General features: G+C 62.4%; 1 non-coding gene across 1 annotated transcript in view; it reads left to right on the forward strand.

Moving 5' to 3' along the window:
• The first annotated feature begins 19,593 nt into the window (after window positions 1–19,593).
• The window catches only part of LOC140108889 (18S ribosomal RNA), a 1,886-nt gene continuing 1,479 nt past the window's right edge, over window positions 19,594–20,000 (forward strand). Inside the window, exon 1 of the ribosomal RNA XR_011851330.1 lies at window positions 19,594–20,000. This exon is cut by the window's right edge and continues 1,479 nt beyond it. This is a non-coding gene — a ribosomal RNA (18S ribosomal RNA).

Below are 20,000 nucleotides of genomic sequence, written 5' to 3' on the forward strand. Positions count from 1 at the left end.
CCAAAGTGATGACGTCAGCGGGAGCAGCCGCTCGGCCGTATCCGGCCGCATGTCACTGTTCCCCGGCCAGACTTGGCGGCAAGTCCCGGGGAGGAATAATGCCCATGGAAGTAGGAGCTCCTACTTCCAAAGGGGCAAGTCAGCGGGAGAAGCCACTTCGCCTACCCGGCCAAGTGTCACTGTCCCCCGGCCAGACTTGGCGGCAAGTCCCGGGGAGGAATAATGCCCATGGAAGTAGGAGCTCCTACTTCCAAAGGGGCAAGTCAGCGGGAGAAGCCACTTCGCCTACCCGGCCAAGTGTCACTGTCCCCCGGCCAGACTTGGCGGCAAGTCCCGGGGAGGAATAATGCCCATGGAAGTAGGAGCTCCTACTTCCAAAGGGGCAAGTCAGCGGGAGAAGCCACTTCGCCTACCCGGCCAAGTGTCACTGTCCCCCGGCCAGACTTGGCGGCAAGTCCCGGGGAGGAATAATGCCCATGGAAGTAGGAGCTCCTACTTCCAAAGGGGCAAGTCAGCGGGAGAAGCCACTTCGCCTACCCGGCCAAGTGTCACTGTCCCCCGGCCAGACTTGGCGGCAAGTCCCGGGGAGGAATAATGCCCATGGAAGTAGGAGCTCCTACTTCCAAAGGGGCAAGTCAGCGGGAGAAGCCACTTCGCCTACCCGGCCAAGTGTCACTGTCCCCCGGCCAGACTTGGCGGCAAGTCCCGGGGAGGAATAATGCCCATGGAAGTAGGAGCTCCTACTTCCAAAGGGGCAAGTCAGCGGGAGAAGCCACTTCGCCTATCCGGCCAAGAGTCACTGTTCCCCGGCCACACTAGGCAGTAGGTCCCGGGGAGGAATAATGCCCATGGAAGTAGGAGCTACTACTTCCAAAGGGGCAAGTCAGCGGGAGAAGCCAGTTGGCCTATCCGGCCTAGAGTCACTGTTCCCCGGCCACATTTGGCAGTAGGTCCCTGGGAGGAATAATGCCCATGGAAGTAGGAGCTACTACCTCCAAAGGGTGAAGACACTTGGCTCTAAGTGCCCGAGAGGTGTAATGCCCTTGGAAGTAAGAGCTCCTACTTCCAAAGGGGCAAGTCAGCGGGAGAAGCCAGTTGGCCTATCCGGCCAAGAGTCACTGTTCCCCGGCTACACTAGGCAGTAGGTCCCGGGGAGGAATAATGCCCATGGAAGTAGGAGCTACTACTTCCAAAGGGGCAAGTCAGCGGGAGAAGCCAGTTGGCCTATCCGGCCAAGAGTCACTGTTCCCCGGCCACACTAGGCAGTAGGTCCCGGGGAGGAATAATGCCCTTGGAAGTAGGAGCTACTACTTCCAAAGGGGCAAGTCAGCGGGAGAAGCCAGTTGGCCTATCCGGCCTAGAGTCACTGTTCCCCGGCCACATTTGGCAGTAGGTCCCTGGGAGGAATAATGCCCATGGAAGTAGGAGCTACTACCTCCAAAGGGTGAAGACACTTGGCTCTAAGTGCCCGAGAGGTGTAATGCCCTTGGAAGTAAGAGCTCCTACTTCCAAAGGGGCAAGTCAGCGGGAGAAGCCAGTTGGCCTATCCGGCCAAGAGTCACTGTTCCCCGGCTACACTAGGCAGTAGGTCCCGGGGAGGAATAATGCCCATGGAAGTAGGAGCTACTACTTCCAAAGGGGCAAGTCAGCGGGAGAAGCCAGTTGGCCTATCCGGCCAAGAGTCACTGTTCCCCGGCCACACTTGGCAGTAGGTCCCGGGGAGGAATAATGCCCATGGAAGTAGGAGCTACTACTTCCAAAGGGGCAAGTCAGCGGGAGAAGCCAGTTGGCCTATCCGGCCTAGAGTCACTGTTCCCCGGCCACATTTGGCAGTAGGTCCCGGGGAGGAATAATGCCCATGGAAGTAGGAGCTACTACCTTCAAAGGGTGAAGACACTTGGCTCTAAGACCCCGAGAGGTATAATGCCCATGGAAGTAAGAGCTCCTACTTCCAAAGGGGCAAGTCAGCGGGAGCAGCCAGTTGGCCTATCCGGCCAAGGGTCACTGTTCCCCGGCCACACTTGGCAGTAGGTCCCGGGGAGGAATAATGCCCATGGAAGTAGGAGCCTCTACTTCCAAAGGGGCAAGTCAGCGGGAGCAGCCAGTTGGCCTATCCGGCCAAGGGTCACTGTTCCCCGGCCACACTTGGCAGTAGGTCCCGGGGAGGAATAATGCCCATGGAAGTAAGAGCTCCTACTTCCAAAGGGGCAAGTCAGCGGGAGAAGCCAGTTGGCCTATCCGGCCAAGAGTCACTGTTCCCCGGCCACACTTGGCAGTAGGTCCCGAGGAGGAATAATGCCCATGGAAGTAAGAGCTCCTACTTCCAAAGGGGCAAGTCAGCGGGAGAAGCCAGTTGGCCTATCCGGCCAAGAGTCACTGTTCCCCGGCCACACTTGGCAGTAGGTCCCGAGGAGGAATAATGCCCATGGAAGTAAGAGCTCCTACTTCCAAAGGGGCAAGTCAGCGGGAGAAGCCAGTTGGCCTATCCGGCCAAGAGTCACTGTTCCCCGGCCACACTTGGCAGTAGGTCCCGGGGAGGAATAATGCCCATGGAAGTAGGAGCTACTACCTCCAAAGGGTGAAGACACTTGGCTCTAAGTGCCCGAGAGGTATAATGCCCATGGAAGTAAGAGCTCCTACTTCCAAAGGGGCAAGTCAGCGGGAGCAGCCAGTTGGCCTATCCGGCCAAGGGTCACTGTTCCCCGGCCACACTTGGCAGTAGGTCCCGGGGAGGAATAATGCCCATGGAAGTAGGAGCCTCTACTTCCAAAGGGGCAAGTCAGCGGGAGCAGCCAGTTGGCCTATCCGGCCAAGGGTCACTGTTCCCCGGCCACACTTGGCAGTAGGTCCCGGGGAGGAATAATGCCCATGGAAGTAGGAGCCTCTACTTCCAAAGGGGCAAGTCAGCGGGAGAAGCCACTTGGCCTACCCGGCCAAGGGTCACTGTTCCCCGGCCACACTTGGCAGTAGGTCCCGGGGAGGAATAATGCCCATGGAAGTAGGAGCTACTACTTCCAAAGGGGCAAGTCAGCGGGAGAAGCCACTTGGCCTATCCGGCCAAGGGTCACTGTTCCCCGGCCACACTTGGCAGTAGGTCCCGGGGAGGAATAATGCCCATGGAAGTAGGAGCTACTACTTCCAAAGGGGCAAGTCAGCGGGAGAAGCCACTTGGCCTATCCGGCCAAGGGTCACTGTTCCCCGGCCACACTTGGCAGTAGGTCCCGGGGAGGAATAATGCCCATGGAAGTAGGAGCCTCTACTTCCAAAGGGGCAAGTCAGCGGGAGAAGCCACTTGGTCTACCCGGCCAAGGGTCCCTGTTCCCCGGCCACACTTGGCAGTAGGTCCCGGGGAGGAATAATGCCCATGGAAGTAGGAGCTACTACTTCCAAAGGGGCAAGTCAGCGGGAGAAGCCACTTGGCCTACCCGGTTTAGGGTCACTGTTCCCCGGCCACACTTGGCAGTAGGTCCCGGGGAGGAATAATGCCCATGGAAGTAGGAGCTACTACTTCCAAAGGGGCAAGTCAGCGGGAGAAGCCACTTGGCCTACCCGGCCAAGGGTCACTGTTCCCCGGCCACACTTGGCAGTAGGTCCCGGGGAGGAATAATGCCCATGGAAGTAGGAGCTACTACTTCCAAAGGGGCAAGTCAGCGGGAGAAGCCACTTGGCCTATCCGGCCAAGGGTCACTGTTCCCCGGCCACACTTGGCAGTAGGTCCCGGGGAGGAATAATGCCCATGGAAGTAGGAGCTACTACTTCCAAAGGGGCAAGTCAGCGGGAGAAGCCACTTGGCCTATCCGGCCAAGGGTCACTGTTCCCCGGCCACACTTGGCAGTAGGTCCCGGGGAGGAATAATGCCCATGGAAGTAGGAGCTACTACTTCCAAAGGGGCAAGTCAGCGGGAGAAGCCACTTGGCCTGACCGGCCACATGTCACTGTCCCCCGGCCAGACTTGGCGGCAAGTCCCGGGGAGGAATAATGCCCATGGAAGTAGGAGCTCCTACTTCCAAAGGGTGAGGTCAGCGGGAGAAGCCACTTGGCCTATCCGGCCAAGAGTCACTGTCCCCCGGCCAGACTTGGCTGCAAGTCCCGGGGAGGAATAATGCCCATGGAAGTAGGAGCTACTACTTCCAAAGGGTGAGGTCAGCGGGAGAAGCCACTTGGCCTATCCGGCCAAGAGTCACTGTCCCCCGGCCAGACTTGGCTGCAAGTCCCGGGGAGGAATAATGCCCATGGAAGTAGGAGCTACTACTTCCAAAGGGGCAAGTCAGCGGGAGAAGCCACTTGGCCTATCCGGCCACATGTCACTGTCCCCCGGCCTGACTTGGCGGCAAGTCCCGGGGAGGAATGATGCCCACGGAAGTAGGAGCTACTACTTCCAAAGGGTGAAGACACCTGGCTGTAGGTCAGCGAGAGGAATAATGCCCATGGAAGTGAGAGCTACTACTTCCAAAGGGGCACTTAAGCGGGAGCAGCCAGTTGGCCTATCCGGCCAAGAGTCACTGTTCCCCGGCCACACTTGGCAGTAGGTCCCGGGGAGGAATAATGCCCATGGAAGTCGTAGCTCCTACTTCCAAAGGGGCAAGTCAGCGGGAGAAGCCACTTGGCCTATACGGCCAAGAGTCACTGTTCCCCGGCCACACTTGGCAGTAGGTCCCGGAGAGGAATAATGCCCATGGAAGTAGGAGCTACTACTTCCAAAGGGGCAAGTCAGCGGGAGAAGCCACTTGGCCTATCCGGCCAAGAGTCACTGTCCCCCGGCCAGACTTGGCGGCAAGTCCCGGGGAGGAATAATGCCCATGGAAGTAAGAGCCTAGCGGGAGCAGCCGCACAGGCTTCCCGGGAATGTGTCACTGTCCCCCCAGGCCAGACTTGGCGGCAAGTCCCGGGGAGGAATAGTGCTCATGGAAGTAGGAGCTCAGCGGGAGAAGCCGCTAAGGCTTACCCGGGAATGTGTCACTGTTCTCGGCCACGCTTGGTCGTAGGTCCCGGTGAGGAACATGCCCATGGAAGTCGGAGCTCCAAACTCCAAATTGACCTCAGCTGGAGCACTTGCTGAGGCTGCCCGGGCATGGGTGACTGTTCCCCGGGCTCACTTGGTCGTAGGTCCCGGTGTGGAACGTGCCCATGGAAGTTGAAGGGAAGAGAACCGCGAAAGGGAGTTTTTGCGCTAAGCCGCGGCCGAGGAGGGCGCACCGATCCCGGCTTGATTCCTGCCATTCCCGGTCCCCAAACCGGACTCGGCATGGTGGTTGGATCCGTGACCCTGGAACCCTGGGCGGGGAGCCTAGGGGCGAGAGGGGCCCCATGGAGCTCGGGCAGACTAGAAGTACCCTCGTCTGCCCGCTGGAGGGCGCCCTTCCCGGAGCGGAGGGGACCCCCTTGGCCACCAAGTGCAAGCCGAGTTTGGAGCTCGAAACCCGGCCAGGCTTGGTCGGAGGTCCCGGTGAGGAACATGGCCATGGAAGTCGGAGCTCAGCGGGAGCAGCCACTCAGGCTACCCGGGAATGTGTCACTGTCCCCCGGCCAAGACTTGGCGGCAAGTCCCGGGGAGGAATAGTGCCCATGGAAGTAAGAGTTCAGCGGGAGCAGCCGCTCAGGCTTACCCGGGAATGTGTCACTGTCCCCCGGCCAAGACTTGGCGGCAAGTCCCGGGGAGGAAGAGTGCCCATGGAAGTAGCTCAGCGGGAGCAGCCACTCAGGCTACCCGGGAATGTGTCACTGTCCCCCGGCCAGACTTGGCGGCAGGTCCCGGGGAGGAATAGTGCTCATGGAAGTAGCTCAGCGGGAGCAGCCACTCAGGCTACCCGAGAATGTGTCACTGTCCCCCGGCCAGACTTGGCGGCAGGTCCCGGGGAGGAATAGTGCTCATGGAAGTAGCTCAGCGGGAGCAGCCACTCAGGCTACCCGAGAATGTGTCACTGTCCCTCGGCCACCCTTGGTCGTTGGGTTCCTGATGAGGAACATGCCCATGGAACTAAAGAGTTCAGCGGGAGCATCCGCTCAGGCTACCCGGGAATGTGTCACTGTCCCCCGGCCAGACTTGGCGGCAGGTCCCGGGGAGGAATAGTGCCCATGGAAGTCGGAGCTCCAACCTCCAAGTTGACCTCAGCGGGAGCACTCGCTGAGGCTGCCCGGGCATGGGTGACTGTTCCCCGGCCACACTTGGTCGGAGGTCCCGGTGAGGAACATGCCCATGGAAGTTGGTGGGAAGAGAACCGCGAAAGGGAGTTTTGCGGCTGAGCCGCGGCCGAGGAGGTCTCACTAATTCCGGCATGATTCCTGCCAGGCCCGGTACCCTATATGGGACTCGGCTGGGTGGCTGTAGCCGGGACCCTGGAACCCTGGGCGGGGAGCCTAGGGGCGAGAGGGGCCCCATGGAGCTCGGGCAGACTAGAAGTACCCTCGTCTGCCCGCTGGAGGGCGCCCTTCCCGGAGCGGAGGGGACCCCCTTGGCCACCAAGTGCAAGCCGAGTTTGGAGCTCGAAACCCGGCCACACTTGGTAGTTGGTCCCGGTGAGGAACATGCCCATGGAAGTAAGAGCTCAGCGGGAGCAGCCACTCAGGCTACCCGGGAATGTGTCACTGTCCCCCGGCCAAGACTTGGCGGCAAGTCCCGGGGAGGAATAGTGCCCATGGAAGTAGCTCAGCGGGAGCAGCCACTCAGGCTACCCGGGAATGTGTCACTGTCCCCCGGCCTGACTTGGCGGCAGGTCCCGGGGAGGAATAGTGCTCATGGAAGTAGCTCAGCGGGAGCAGCCACTCAGGCTACCCGAGAATGTGTCACTGTCCCTCGGCCACCCTTGGTCGTTGGGTTCCTGATGAGGAACATGCCCATGGAACTAAAGAGTTCAGCGGGAGCATCCGCTCAGGCTACCCGGGAATGTGTCACTGTCCCCCGGCCAGACTTGGCGGCAGGTCCCGGGGAGGAATAGTGCCCATGGAAGTCGGAGCTCCAACCTCCAAGTTGACCTCAGCGGGAGCACTCGCTGAGGCTGCCCGGGCATGGGTGACTGTTCCCCGGCCACACTTGGTCGGAGGTCCCGGTGAGGAACATGCCCATGGAAGTTGGTGGGAAGAGAACCGCGAAAGGGAGTTTTGCGGCTGAGCCGCGGCCGAGGAGGTCTCACTAATTCCGGCATGATTCCTGCCAGGCCCGGTACCCTATATGGGACTCGGCTGGGTGGCTGTAGCCGGGACCCTGGAACCCTGGGCGGGGAGCCTAGGGGCGAGAGGGGCCCCATGGAGCTCGGGCAGACTAGAAGTACCCTCGTCTGCCCGCTGGAGGGCGCCCTTCCTGGAGCGGAGGGGACCCCCTTGGCCACCAAGTGCAAGCCGAGTTTGGAGCTCGAAACCCGGCCACACTTGGTAGTTGGTCCCGGTCAGGAACATGCCCATGGAAGTAAGAGCTCAGCGGGAGCAGCCACTCAGGCTACCCGGCAATGTGTCACTGTCCCCCGGCCAAGACTTGGCGGCAAGTCCCGGGGAGGAATAGTGCCCATGGAAGTGGCTCAGCGGGAGCAGCCACTCAGGCTACCCGGGAATGTGTCACTGTCCCCCGGCCAAGACTTGGCGGCAAGTCCCGGGGAGGAATAGTGCCCATGGAAGTGGCTCAGCGGGAGCAGCCACTCAGGCTACCCGGGAATGTGTCACTGTCCCCCGGCCAAGACTTGGCGGCAAGTCCCGGGGAGGAATAGTGCCCATGGAAGTAGCTCAGCGGGAGCAGCCACTCAGGCTACACGGGAATGTGTCACTGTCCCCCGGCCAGACTTGGCGGCAGGTCCCGGGGAGGAATAGTGCTCATGGAAGTAGCTCAGCGGGAGCAGCCACTCAGGCTACCCGAGAATGTGTCACTGTCCCTCGGCCACCCTTGGTCGTTGGGTTCCTGATGAGGAACATGCCCATGGAACTAAAGAGTTCAGCGGGAGCATCCGCTCAGGCTACCCGGGAATGTGTCACTGTCCCCCGGCCAGACTTGGCGGCAGGTCCCGGGGAGGAATAGTGCCCATGGAAGTCGGAGCTCCAACCTCCAAGTTGACCTCAGCGGGAGCACTCGCTGAGGCTGCCCGGGCATGGGTGACTGTTCCCCGGCCACACTTGGTCGGAGGTCCCGGTGAGGAACATGCCCATGGAAGTTGGTGGGAAGAGAACCGCGAAAGGGAGTTTTGCGGCTGAGCCGCGGCCGAGGAGGTCTCACTAATTCCGGCATGATTCCTGCCAGGCCCGGTACCCTATATGGGACTCGGCTGGGTGGCTGTAGCCGGGACCCTGGAACCCTGGGCGGGGAGCCTAGGGGCGAGAGGGGCCCCATGGAGCTCGGGCAGACTAGAAGTACCCTCGTCTGCCCGCTGGAGGGCGCCCTTTCCGGAGCGGAGGGGACCCCCTTGGCCACCAAGTGCAAGCCGAGTTTGGAGCTCGAAACCCGGCCAGGCTTGGTCGGAGGTCCCGGTGAGGAACATGGCCATGGAAGTCGGAGCTCAGCGGGAGCAGCCACTCAGGCTACCCGGGAATGTGTCACTGTCCCCCGGCCAAGACTTGGCGGCAAGTCCCGGGGAGGAATAGTGCTCATGGAAGTACCTCAGCGGGAGCAGCCACTCAGGCTACCCGGGAATGTGTCACTGTCCCCCGGCCAAGACTTGGCGGCAAGTCCCGGGGAGGAATAGTGCCCATGGAAGTAGCTCAGCGGGAGCAGCCACTCAGGCTACCCGGGAATGTGTCACTGTCCCCCGGCCAGACTTGGCGGCAGGTCCCGGGGAGGAATAGTGCTCATGGAAGTAGCTCAGCGGGAGCAGCCACTCAGGCTACCCGAGAATGTGTCACTGTCCCTCGGCCACCCTTGGTCGTTGGGTTCCTGATGAGGAACATGCCCATGGAACTAAAGAGTTCAGCGGGAGCATCCGCTCAGGCTACCCGGGAATGTGTCACTGTCCCCCGGCCAGACTTGGCGGCAGGTCCCGGGGAGGAATAGTGCCCATGGAAGTCGGAGCTCCAACCTCCAAGTTGACCTCAGCGGGAGCACTCGCTGAGGCTGCCCGGGCATGGGTGACTGTTCCCCGGCCACACTTGGTCGGAGGTCCCGGTGAGGAACATGCCCATGGAAGTTGGTGGGAAGAGAACCGCGAAAGGGAGTTTTGCGGCTGAGCCGCGGCCGAGGAGGTCTCACTAATTCCGGCATGATTCCTGCCAGGCCCGGTACCCTATATGGGACTCGGCTGGGTGGCTGTAGCCGGGACCCTGGAACCCTGGGCGGGGAGCCTAGGGGCGAGAGGGGCCCCATGGAGCTCGGGCAGACTAGAAGTACCCTCGTCTGCCCGCTGGAGGGCGCCCTTCCTGGAGCGGAGGGGACCCCCTTGGCCACCAAGTGCAAGCCGAGTTTGGAGCTCGAAACCCGGCCACACTTGGTAGTTGGTCCCGGTCAGGAACATGCCCATGGAAGTAAGAGCTCAGCGGGAGCAGCCACTCAGGCTACCCGGCAATGTGTCACTGTCCCCCGGCCAAGACTTGGCGGCAAGTCCCGGGGAGGAATAATGCCCATGGAAGTGGCTCAGCGGGAGCAGCCACTCAGGCTACCCGGGAATGTGTCACTGTCCCCCGGCCAAGACTTGGCGGCAAGTCCCGGGGAGGAATAATGCCCATGGAAGTGGCTCAGCGGGAGCAGCCACTCAGGCTAGCCGGGAATGTGTCACTGTCCCCCGGCCAAGACTTGGCGGCAAGTCCCGGGGAGGAATAATGCCCATGGAAGTGGCTCAGCGGGAGCAGCCACTCAGGCTACCCGGGAATGTGTCACTGTCCCTCGGCCACACTTTGTCGTAGGTCCCGGTGAGGAACATGCCCATGGAAGTCGGAGCTCCAACCGGGTGAAGCCGCCGAGAGCTAGCCGGGAATAGGGCGCCAAACCCGGCTACCGCCCTCCAGGCTTGCCCCGGTCGAAAGACCTACGTCCTCGCAGCAGCACCAAGCGAAAAATTCTCTAAGTGTGGGAGAACCGGGGACCCGACCGGTGGCACTCTGCCTCTCGCTGCCGCCCTCCTGGAAGCGTCCTCGGTCACTCGGAGTACGGCAGATTTCAGAGCTCCGGAATGGTGAAAAAGAACCGGAGAGAGGGCGAATCCGGCTTCTCTCTGCCGGGCGAGGACCACCGCAGGCGGCGGGGACGTCTGACAGGAGACGGCGCCGCGGCAGGCTTTCTAAGTGGCTGGGCTTTTTGTCCTCGGCGAAAGTCGAAAAAATTTTGCGGTCCGAGCTGCCCTGCTCCTGCCGGGGAAGGCTTACCGCCGGCGGCTGCCAACCCCTGGCTTGCCCGCCGGATCGCCTTCGAAGGCTGCTGAAAAAGAACCCCGAGACGGGCACCTCTCGGAAGAACCGCAGACCAAAACCGACCGGTCCGACTTTCAGTGCACCTTCGGCGGCAGAGAGAAGCAGCAAAAATACCGGTCAGAGAAGGGGAGTTTTGGTCGACTCTGCCAGGCTTTTGCACTAAGTCAGATCCGTAATGCCAGCGGGACTGAGTCGCTTTTGCGTGCCGTGGTCCTGGAGGCCTGCTCGGACAGGGCGGTCCTTCGGGTCCCGCGGGAAGGGGCATTTCATGTTCCTCTGCGGGAGGTGATCCATTTTCTGCGGGAAATGGCGAGCCCCTTCGGCTACAAGAGTGTGTAGGTCCCGCTCAACAGTCTACGTCCTTAACCATCGGGGACTTTGTAGATTGTGCCCGTCATCGCTCTCCGCAGAACAGAGCGGGAGGTCTCCGCGGCGGAGGCCGGAGAGGGCGCGAGGTGAGCGGCATGGTATGACTGGGTTCGTGCCGCTCACTGGTACCCGGAGCGTGGCGCCCTCCGGGTAAAAGGCTAGCCGGGGCGAGCAGGTGGGTTGACGGGCGCATAAGCCACGCCGTCCCCGCCATACAAGGTGCCGGTGGCCTGGCGAACCACCGGCGTAAGGCTAGCCAGGGCGGACCGCGGGGCAGAGGGCGCTTAAGCCACGCTCTCTCTCCATCCCACCAGTACAAACGGGGAAAAAATTTCAAAGTGTGGGAGAACCGGGGACCCGACCGGTGGCACTCTGCCTCTCGCTGCCGCCCTCCTGGAAGCGTCCTCGGTCACTCGGAGTACGGCAGATTCCAGAGCTCCGGAATGGTGAAAAAGAACCGGAGAGAGGGCGACTCTGGTTTCTCACTGCCGGGCGAGGACCACCGCAGGCGGCGGGGACGTCTGACAGGAGACGGCGCCGCGGCAGGCTTTCTAAGTGGCTGGGCTTTTTGTCCTCGGCGAAAGTCGAAAAAATTTTGCGGTCCGAGCTGCCCTGCTCCTGCCGGGGAAGGCTTACCGCCGGCGGCTGCCAACCCCTGGCTTGCCCGCCGGATCGCCTTCGAAGGCTGCTGAAAAAGAACCCCGAGACGGGCACCTCTCGGAAGAACCGCAGACCAAAACCGACCGGTCCGACTTTCAGTGCACCTTCGGCGGCAGAGAGAAGCAGCAAAAATACCGGTCAGAGAAGGGGAGTTTTGGTCGACTCTGCCAGGCTTTTGCACTAAGTCAGATCCGTAATGCCAGCGGGACTGAGTCGCTTTTGCGTGCCGTGGTCCTGGAGGCCTGCTCGGACAGGGCGGTCCTTCGGGTCCCGCGGGAAGGGGCATTTCATGTTCCTCTGCGGGAGGTGATCCATTTTCTGCGGGAAATGGCGAGCCCCTTCGGCTACAAGAGTGTGTAGGTCCCGCTCAACAGTCTACGTCCTTAACCATCGGGGACTTTGTAGATTGTGCCCGTCATCGCTCTCCGCAGAACAGAGCGGGAGGTCTCCGCGGCGGAGGCCGGAGAGGGCGCGAGGTGAGCGGCATGGTATGACTGGGTTCGTGCCGCTCACTGGTACCCGGAGCGTGGCGCCCTCCGGGTAAAAGGCTAGCCGGGGCGAGCAGGTGGGTTGACGGGCGCATAAGCCACGCCGTCCCCGCCATACAAGGTGCCGGTGGCCTGGCGAACCACCGGCGTAAGGCTAGCCAGGGCGGACCGCGGGGCAGAGGGCGCTTAAGCCACGCTCTCTCTCCATCCCACCAGTACAAACGGGGAAAAAATTTCAAAGTGTGGGAGAACCGGGGACCCGACCGGTGGCACTCTGCCTCTCGCTGCCGCCCTCCTGGAAGCGTCCTCGGTCACTCGGAGTACGGCAGATTCCAGAGCTCCGGAATGGTGAAAAAGAACCGGAGAGAGGGCGACTCTGGTTTCTCACTGCCGGGCGAGGACCACCGCAGGCGGCGGGGACGTCTGACAGGAGACGGCGCCGCGGCAGGCTTTCTAAGTGGCTGGGCTTTTTGTCCTCGGCGAAAGTCGAAAAAATTTTGCGGTCCGAGCTGCCCTGCTCCTGCCGGGGAAGGCTTACCGCCGGCGGCTGCCAACCCCTGGCTTGCCCGCCGGATCGCCTTCGAAGGCTGCTGAAAAAGAACCCCGAGACGGGCACCTCTCGGAAGAACCGCAGACCAAAACCGACCGGTCCGACTTTCAGTGCACCTTCGGCGGCAGAGAGAAGCAGCAAAAATACCGGTCAGAGAAGGGGAGTTTTGGTCGACTCTGCCAGGCTTTTGCACTAAGTCAGATCCGTAATGCCAGCGGGACTGAGTCGCTTTTGCGTGCCGTGGTCCTGGAGGCCTGCTCGGACAGGGCGGTCCTTCGGGTCCCGCGGGAAGGGGCATTTCATGTTCCTCTGCGGGAGGTGATCCATTTTCTGCGGGAAATGGCGAGCCCCTTCGGCTACAAGAGTGTGTAGGTCCCGCTCAACAGTCTACGTCCTTAACCATCGGGGACTTTGTAGATTGTGCCCGTCATCGCTCTCCGCAGAACAGAGCGGGAGGTCTCCGCGGCGGAGGCCGGAGAGGGCGCGAGGTGAGCGGCATGGTATGACTGGGTTCGTGCCGCTCACTGGTACCCGGAGCGTGGCGCCCTCCGGGTAAAAGGCTAGCCGGGGCGAGCAGGTGGGTTGACGGGCGCATAAGCCACGCCGTCCCCGCCATACAAGGTGCCGGTGGCCTGGCGAACCACCGGCGTAAGGCTAGCCAGGGCGGACCGCGGGGCAGAGGGCGCTTAAGCCACGCTCTCTCTCCATCCCACCAGTACAAACGGGGAAAAAATTTCAAAGTGTGGGAGAACCGGGGACCCGACCGGTGGCACTCTGCCTCTCGCTGCCGCCCTCCTGGAAGCGTCCTCGGTCACTCGGAGTACGGCAGATTCCAGAGCTCCGGAATGGTGAAAAAGAACCGGAGAGAGGGCGACTCTGGTTTCTCACTGCCGGGCGAGGACCACCGCAGGCGGCGGGGACGTCTGACAGGAGACGGCGCCGCGGCAGGCTTTCTAAGTGGCTGGGCTTTTTGTCCTCGGCGAAAGTCGAAAAAATTTTGCGGTCCGAGTTTCCCTGCTCCTGCCGGGGAAGGCTTACCGCCGGCGGCTGCCAACCCCTGGCTTGCCCGCCGGATCGCCTTCGAAGGCTGCTGAAAAAGAACCCCGAGACGGGCACCTCTCGGAAGAACCGCAGACCAAAACCGACCGGTCCGACTTTCAGTGCACCTTCGGCGGCAGAGAGAAGCAGCAAAAATACCGGTCAGAGAAGGGGAGTTTTGGTCGACTCTGCCAGGTTTTTGCACTAAGTCAGATCCGTAATGCCAGCGGGACTGAGTCGCTTTTGCGTGCCGTGGTCCTGGAGGCCTGCTCGGACAGGGCGGTCCTTCGGGTCCCGCGGGAAGGGGCATTTCATGTTCCTCTGCGGGAGGTGATCCATTTTCTGCGGGAAATGGCGAGCCCCTTCGGCTACAAGAGTGTGTAGGTCCCGCTCAACAGTCTACGTCCTTAACCATCGGGGACTTTGTAGATTGTGCCCGTAATCGCTCTCCGCAGAACAGAGCGGGAGGTCTCCGCGGCGGAGGCCGGAGAGGGCGCGAGGTGAGCGGCATGGTATGACTGGGTTCGTGCCGCTCACTGGTACCCGGAGCGTGGCGCCCTCCGGGTAAAAGGCTAGCCGGGGCGAGCAGGTGGGTTGACGGGCGCATAAGCCACGCCGTCCCCGCCATACAAGGTGCCGGTGGCCTGGCGAACCACCGGCGTAAGGCTAGCCAGGGCGGACCGCGGGGGAGAGGGCGCATAAGCCACGCCGACCCCGCTGTACAAGGTGCCGGTGGCCTGGCGAACCACCGGCGTAAGGCTAGCCAAGGGCGTACCGCGGGGCAGAGGGCGCATAAGCCACGCTCTCTCTCCATCCCACCAGAACAAACGGGGAAAAATTTTCAAAGTGTGGGAGAACCGGGGACCCGACCGGTGGCACTCTGCCTCTCGCTGCCGCCCTCCTGGAAGCGTCCTCGGCCACTCGGTGTCCGGCAGATTCTAGAGCTCCGGAATGGTGAAAAAGAACCGGTGAGAGGGCGACTCCGGATTCTCTCTGCCGGGCGAGGACCACCGCAGGCGGCATGGGAAGTCTGACAGGAGACGGCGCTGCGGGCAGGATTTCGAAGTGCATGGGCTTTTGGCCTCGGCGAAAGTCGAAAAAATTTTGCGGTCCGAGCTGCCCTGCTCCTGCCGGGGAAGGCTCACCGCCGGCGGCTGCCGACCCCTGGCTTGCCCGCCGGATGTCCTTCGAAGGCTGCTGAAAAAGAACTGCCAGGCGGGCACCTCTCGGAAGAACCGCAGACAAAAACATAAAAATTTTGGGCGATCCGACCCTCAGTGCACCTTCGGCGGCAGAGAAAAGCATCAAAAATACCGGTCAAAGAAGCGAGGTTTTGGTCGACTCTGCCAGGTTTTTGCACAAAGTGTTGGCATCGTGCGGCGTCGCGCTTTGCTGTACCGTATCCCCAATGGAGCGGCGCCCGGCGGGGTAGGCTAGCCATGTGAGGTCGAGGGCGGGAGAACGGGACGTAAGCCAGGCCGTTCTCCACAAGAAATTCCGGACGCGGAGACCCCTTCTCCGCCCTACGGTCCCCAATGGGGTGGCGCCCGGCGGGTGAGGCTAGCCATGGGAGGACGGGACGCAAGCCAGGCCGTTCTCCACAAGAAATTCCGGACGCGGAGACCCCTTCTCCGCCCTACGGTCCCCAATGGGGTGGCGCCCGGCGGGTGAGGCTAGCCATGTGAGGTCGAGGGCGGGAGGACGGGACGTAAGCCAGGCCGTTCTCCACAAGTAAAATTCCGGACGCGGAGACCCCTTCTCCGCCCTACGGTCCCCAATGGGGTGGCTCCCGGCGGGTGAGGCTAGCCATGTGAGGTCGAGGGCGGGAGGACGGGACGTAAGCCAGGCCGTTCTCCACAAGTAAAATTCCGGACGCGGAGACCCCTTCTCCGCCCTACGGTCCCCAATGGGGTGGCTCCCGGCGGGTGAGGCTAGCCATGTGAGGTCGAGGGCGGGAGGACGGGACGCAAGCCAGGCCGTTCTCCACAAACTCCCAGCGGTAGAGTCTCGGCTCTCCGCTCTTTTGATCGATCTGACACAGCGCGATCCGGCGGGGCAAGGCACTTTGCTCGGTCAGGGGTATTGGCCCCGGCCGGTTTATGGTAAAGCGTTCCTTAGCCTCAGTCTTGGTCGCGCATCAATCCCCCGCTCCCCGTGAGCGGCTGTCGTCCTCTGCCTAAGGTTGTGTAGCGCGGTGCCAGTGTGGTCCTCGCACGGCCCCGCTCCTGCCACAAGCGGTAGGACTCTCTGCTTCGGCTGAGGTTTGCTACGAAGCGTATGGAACGGGCGTACTCCACCGTACCGTGGGTGGGGGGCGGCGGCGTTGGCGGCGGCAGCGTCCAGCGAGGAGCTCCGGCTCCCCGCGGTAGCGCCTCGCCTAGTGTCCCTCGGGCAAGTCCAATCGCCCCCCGCCCGGTCGGAGAGCGCAGACACTTCTGTGTCCACGGTTTATTTCCGCAGCACGAAAAGGGACGGCTCCCGCTTGCTCCTCGCGGGGACGAGGCTTAGACCCACCGTGGCGCTTCCGCGGTAGGTAGGGTCGTCTGCCGTAGGAGCGGTAGCGGTCGAGTGGTCCCCAGTGTACCCTGTTAGCGCTGCCCGCCTACGCCTGAAGAGCTGCGGACCGAGAAAAAGGTTCGCTCCGCTGCTGACGGCGAAGCGCGCGGCACGCCGCGGAAGAGGAGAGGGAGCGGTCGCCCCCGGGGCGGCTCCCCTCCGAGTCCGGCAGAAGCAGAGATTGTAGCGGAGGGGGGGGGTTTTCTAAATTCCCCGGGCGTGTTATCCCCAGCGGTAGCCTTCGAACTCTTCAACCGCAAGCACGATCGCACGTTCACAGCACCCGTCACTAGGAGCCGGGCCAGAGGCGGGCGGCAGACGAAACCGACATGAGCGCTTAAGGGTATTGCACCCCCGGCGCCCAGACCCTGGAAATTGAGTCTGCCCCCAAAGCCCACCCGCGTCCTCCTTGGCGCTCCCGGAGTACATGGTCGTAGATGGGCCATCGGTCGCTAATGCCAAACTGCGTCCCAGGGGTGCGTCCCCTCTGACCAACGGCAGACCCATCCCTCTCGCCAATCCGCGGATCCCCGCCAGGTCCCGAACAGGGCTCGTCCTTTAGCGTTTCAAATGCGCCCTCCCCGCCATACGAGGGGTTGAGGACCGTAGCCTTCCCTTACGAGAGGCACCAGGGGTGCGCCTGCTCGAGGGCCCGGCCGTGGGCGTAACGCTTGGGCCGCCCGGGGGAGTCGGTAGACCATGGGAGACCAACACTCGCACCCGAACGTTGCCCGTGCTTTGTGGAAGAGAGCTTCTTTTGCGAGGTTGTCGCTGCGGATGGCGCCCGGACAAACCCTATCCCTAATACTTCTGGGGAATTGGCGTCTAAGCCACCCTGCTCGGTATCCCTGCACCCACGAAGGGGGCCGTGGAAGGCTTGGGGTCTCGCCGGCGAAACCGACCGGATGCCCGGGGTACTGAACCCCCGGGGTCCCACCCTGGAAATTGAGCCGTCCGACCCCGCCACGTCTTCCTAGTGCTCTCCTTGGCTCCCCCGCCTGTGGGCGTCGTTAGGGGCTGCGGTCATCAGCGCCGGCTAAGCTTCGGCAACACGGCCGACCCACCCCTTCGGCGCCTGGGGGAGCCTGGTCCCAGTCCGGGCCGTTCCGTAGAGGCGGCTATCCCTTACATGAGGGACTCGGTGCGTCCGCTCGGGCTGCGGGGCTCCGGCTCCGACAGCCGGGGAGCTGGTTTTGACCGCGGGCCTCGACGGGAGCCGGCAGGGACCGGACTTAGGCGTCAAGCCGAAAATAACCCCGGCACCCTCGCGTGCTTCCAAAGCGAGGGGACCTTTGGCCGAGCGGGGGCACCGGAAGCCGAACCGACCCCAACCCCTCTTCCTACCCCAGGGCTGGGCTGACCAATCCCCTGATCGGGTCTAAAATGGAAGAAGGGGATTCGAGGGAAGGGGCTGGCGGAAGGCAGTTGCCCGACGGAGTAGGCGAAGGCCAGGCCGTTTCCGAGTCCCGAGCAGAGGAGGGCGAACTCGGCTCTTCATCGACCGACGGCGAGGCGAGGGCGGTGGCTGCCGCGGGGAAGACTCCATTGCTCGTCAGCGCGCTAGGAGCGGGGCCGACTGGCTGCTCGGGGTATGGCATCCCCGGGGGCCCACCCTGGAAATCTTCGCTCCTCAGCCGCTGCAGGTTATAAGGTCCCGCCGCGCGTAAGCGCTCAACTCTCCGACCCACGGATGTCGAGCCCATGGTGAGCCGGCCGTTTCGTACGGGGAAAAGGGGTCCTCTGGCCCCACATCGATCGAGGGGGGTTTAGATCCGCGGAGGCACGCACCGCGAGGCGAATCGCTGCTTTTCCCCAAGAGGTTAACCTTCAAACCACCGAGTAGGTTCGGGGCAGGGCCGACAGTCTGCACTGGGGTATTGCATCCCTGGTGGGGCGACCCTGGAAATCTCTGCCCCTTTCCACTCTTTCGGTTGGGCCTCTCGTCGGGGCGAGCGTAAGTCGGCAAGCAGACGTGGGAAGAGGCTTCTTACCGGTGACACTCCCTTCGTGAGAGAGGCAGGTACTCGCCCCGGACCCCGGTCCAAATCTGCGCGGGCCGGACGGCGTCGGCCCTAGCCGAAGGCCGCTCCCGCGAAGCCAGGGAGCCGAAAATAACCCCGACACCCTCCGCGACCTCGCGTGCTTCCAAAGCGAGGGGAACCTTTGGCCGAGCGGGGGCACCCGAAGCCGAACCGACCCCAACCCCTCTTCCTACCCCAGGGCTGGGCTGACCAATCCCCTGATCGGGTCTAAAATGGAAGAAGGGGATTCGAGGGAAGGGGCTGGCGGAAGGCAGTTGCCCGACGGAGTAGGCGAAGGCCAGGCCGTTTCCAAATCCCGAGCAGAGGAGGGCGAACGACGTTCTTCATCGACTGACGGCGAGGCTAGGGCGAAGGCGGTGGCTGCCGCGGGGAAGACTCCATTGCTTGCCAGCGTGCTAGGAGCGGGGCCGACAGGCTGCTCGGGGTATGGCATCCCCGGGGGCCCACCCTGGAAATCTTCGCTCCTCAGCCGCTGCAGGTTATAAGGTCCCGCCGCGCGTAAGCGCTCAACTCCCCGACCCACGGACGTCGAGCCCATGGTGAGCTGACAGTTTCGTACGGGGAAAAGGGGTCCTCTGGCCCCACATCGATCGAGGGGGTTTAGATCCGCGGAGGCACGCACCGCGAGGCGAATCGCTGCTTTTCCCCAAGAGGTTAACCTTCAAACCACCGAGTAGGTTCGGGGCAGGGCCGACTGCCTGCACTGGGGTATTGCATCCCTGGTGGGGCGACCCTGGAAATCTCTGCCCCTTTCCACTCTTTCGGTTGGGCCTCTCGTCGGGGCGAGCGTAAGTCGGCAAGCAGACGTGGGAAGAGGCTTCTTACCGGTGACACTCCCTTCGTGAGAGAGGCAGGTACTCGCCCCGCACCCCGGTCCAAATCTGCTCGGTCCGGCCGTCGTCGGCCCTAGCCGAAGGCCGCTCCCGCGAAGCCAGGCGATCCGAGCCGAGGATCCGCGCGAGCCTTCTCCAAGCCCTCTGCCGGGCGCTGGTGTTGAAAGCGTAGCGGACCCTGTTCGCCGGAGCGATAGGAGCGGAGCACCGGTCCCGAAGGGTTGAAAGCTGGGTAGCAGCGCCGTAGCTTCCCTCCCAGCCTTCCCCCGGACCTGGCGCCCGATCCCCTCCGCTCCTCTGTGCGTTGGCGGGCGGCGCTGCATGGGTACGTCGCGACGGCTCCCTATCGTCTCTCTCTCGCTTAACAGTGGTGAGAGGTGGTGGTGGCGCTGTCGAGGTGCTGAAGTCGAGCGTCCAATGCTTTCCTTCTATGCGCAGCCTACAGGAGCTGTCCGAGCTTCGGAGGTGCTGATGGAGGTGAGAGTCGAGCGCCGCTTCTTGGCTGATCTGAGTGGGGAAAGCCAGCGACTGCGAGAGGGAGGGGGGAAGGAAAGGCTTTTTCGGGTCCTTGGAAGGGACCGCGAGAGCATCTTTCTTGCCCCCCTGCCCTAAGCTCCATCCACAATGTTGTCTGCGAGGTCTTCTCTGGCGGCGGAGAAGCGCTGCGGTAGCAGCAGCAACGAGCGTTCCCATGAGCTCACGGAGCCTGACTCCAAGAGTCTACCCCTCAGAGCCCCGGCTACCTGGTTGATCCTGCCAGTAGTATATGCTTGTTTTAAAGATTAAGCCATGCATGTCTAAGTACTGACTATTCTTTACGGTGAAACTGCGAATGGCTCATTAAATCAGTTATGGTTCCTTTGATCGTTCCGCATTGATGGTGTGCTACTCGGATAACTGTGGCAATTCTAGAGCTAATACGTGCCCACGAGCGCTGCCCTCCAGGAAGGCGTGCATTTATCAGACTTAAAACCAATCCGGGGAGCCCTGGTTCCGCGGCGGGTCCTCCGGGCCCGCGGCGGCGCCAGCCCCGTCCTAGACTTGGCGACTCTAGGTGACCTCGGGCCGATCGCACGTCCTCCGTGACGGCGACGATCTATTCAGGTTTCTGCCCTATCAACTGTCGATGGTATCGCACCTGCCTACC

This window comes from Engystomops pustulosus, unplaced genomic scaffold, assembly GCF_040894005.1.
Source record: "Engystomops pustulosus unplaced genomic scaffold, aEngPut4.maternal MAT_SCAFFOLD_194, whole genome shotgun sequence".
NCBI lineage: Eukaryota > Metazoa > Chordata > Amphibia > Anura > Leptodactylidae > Engystomops > Engystomops pustulosus.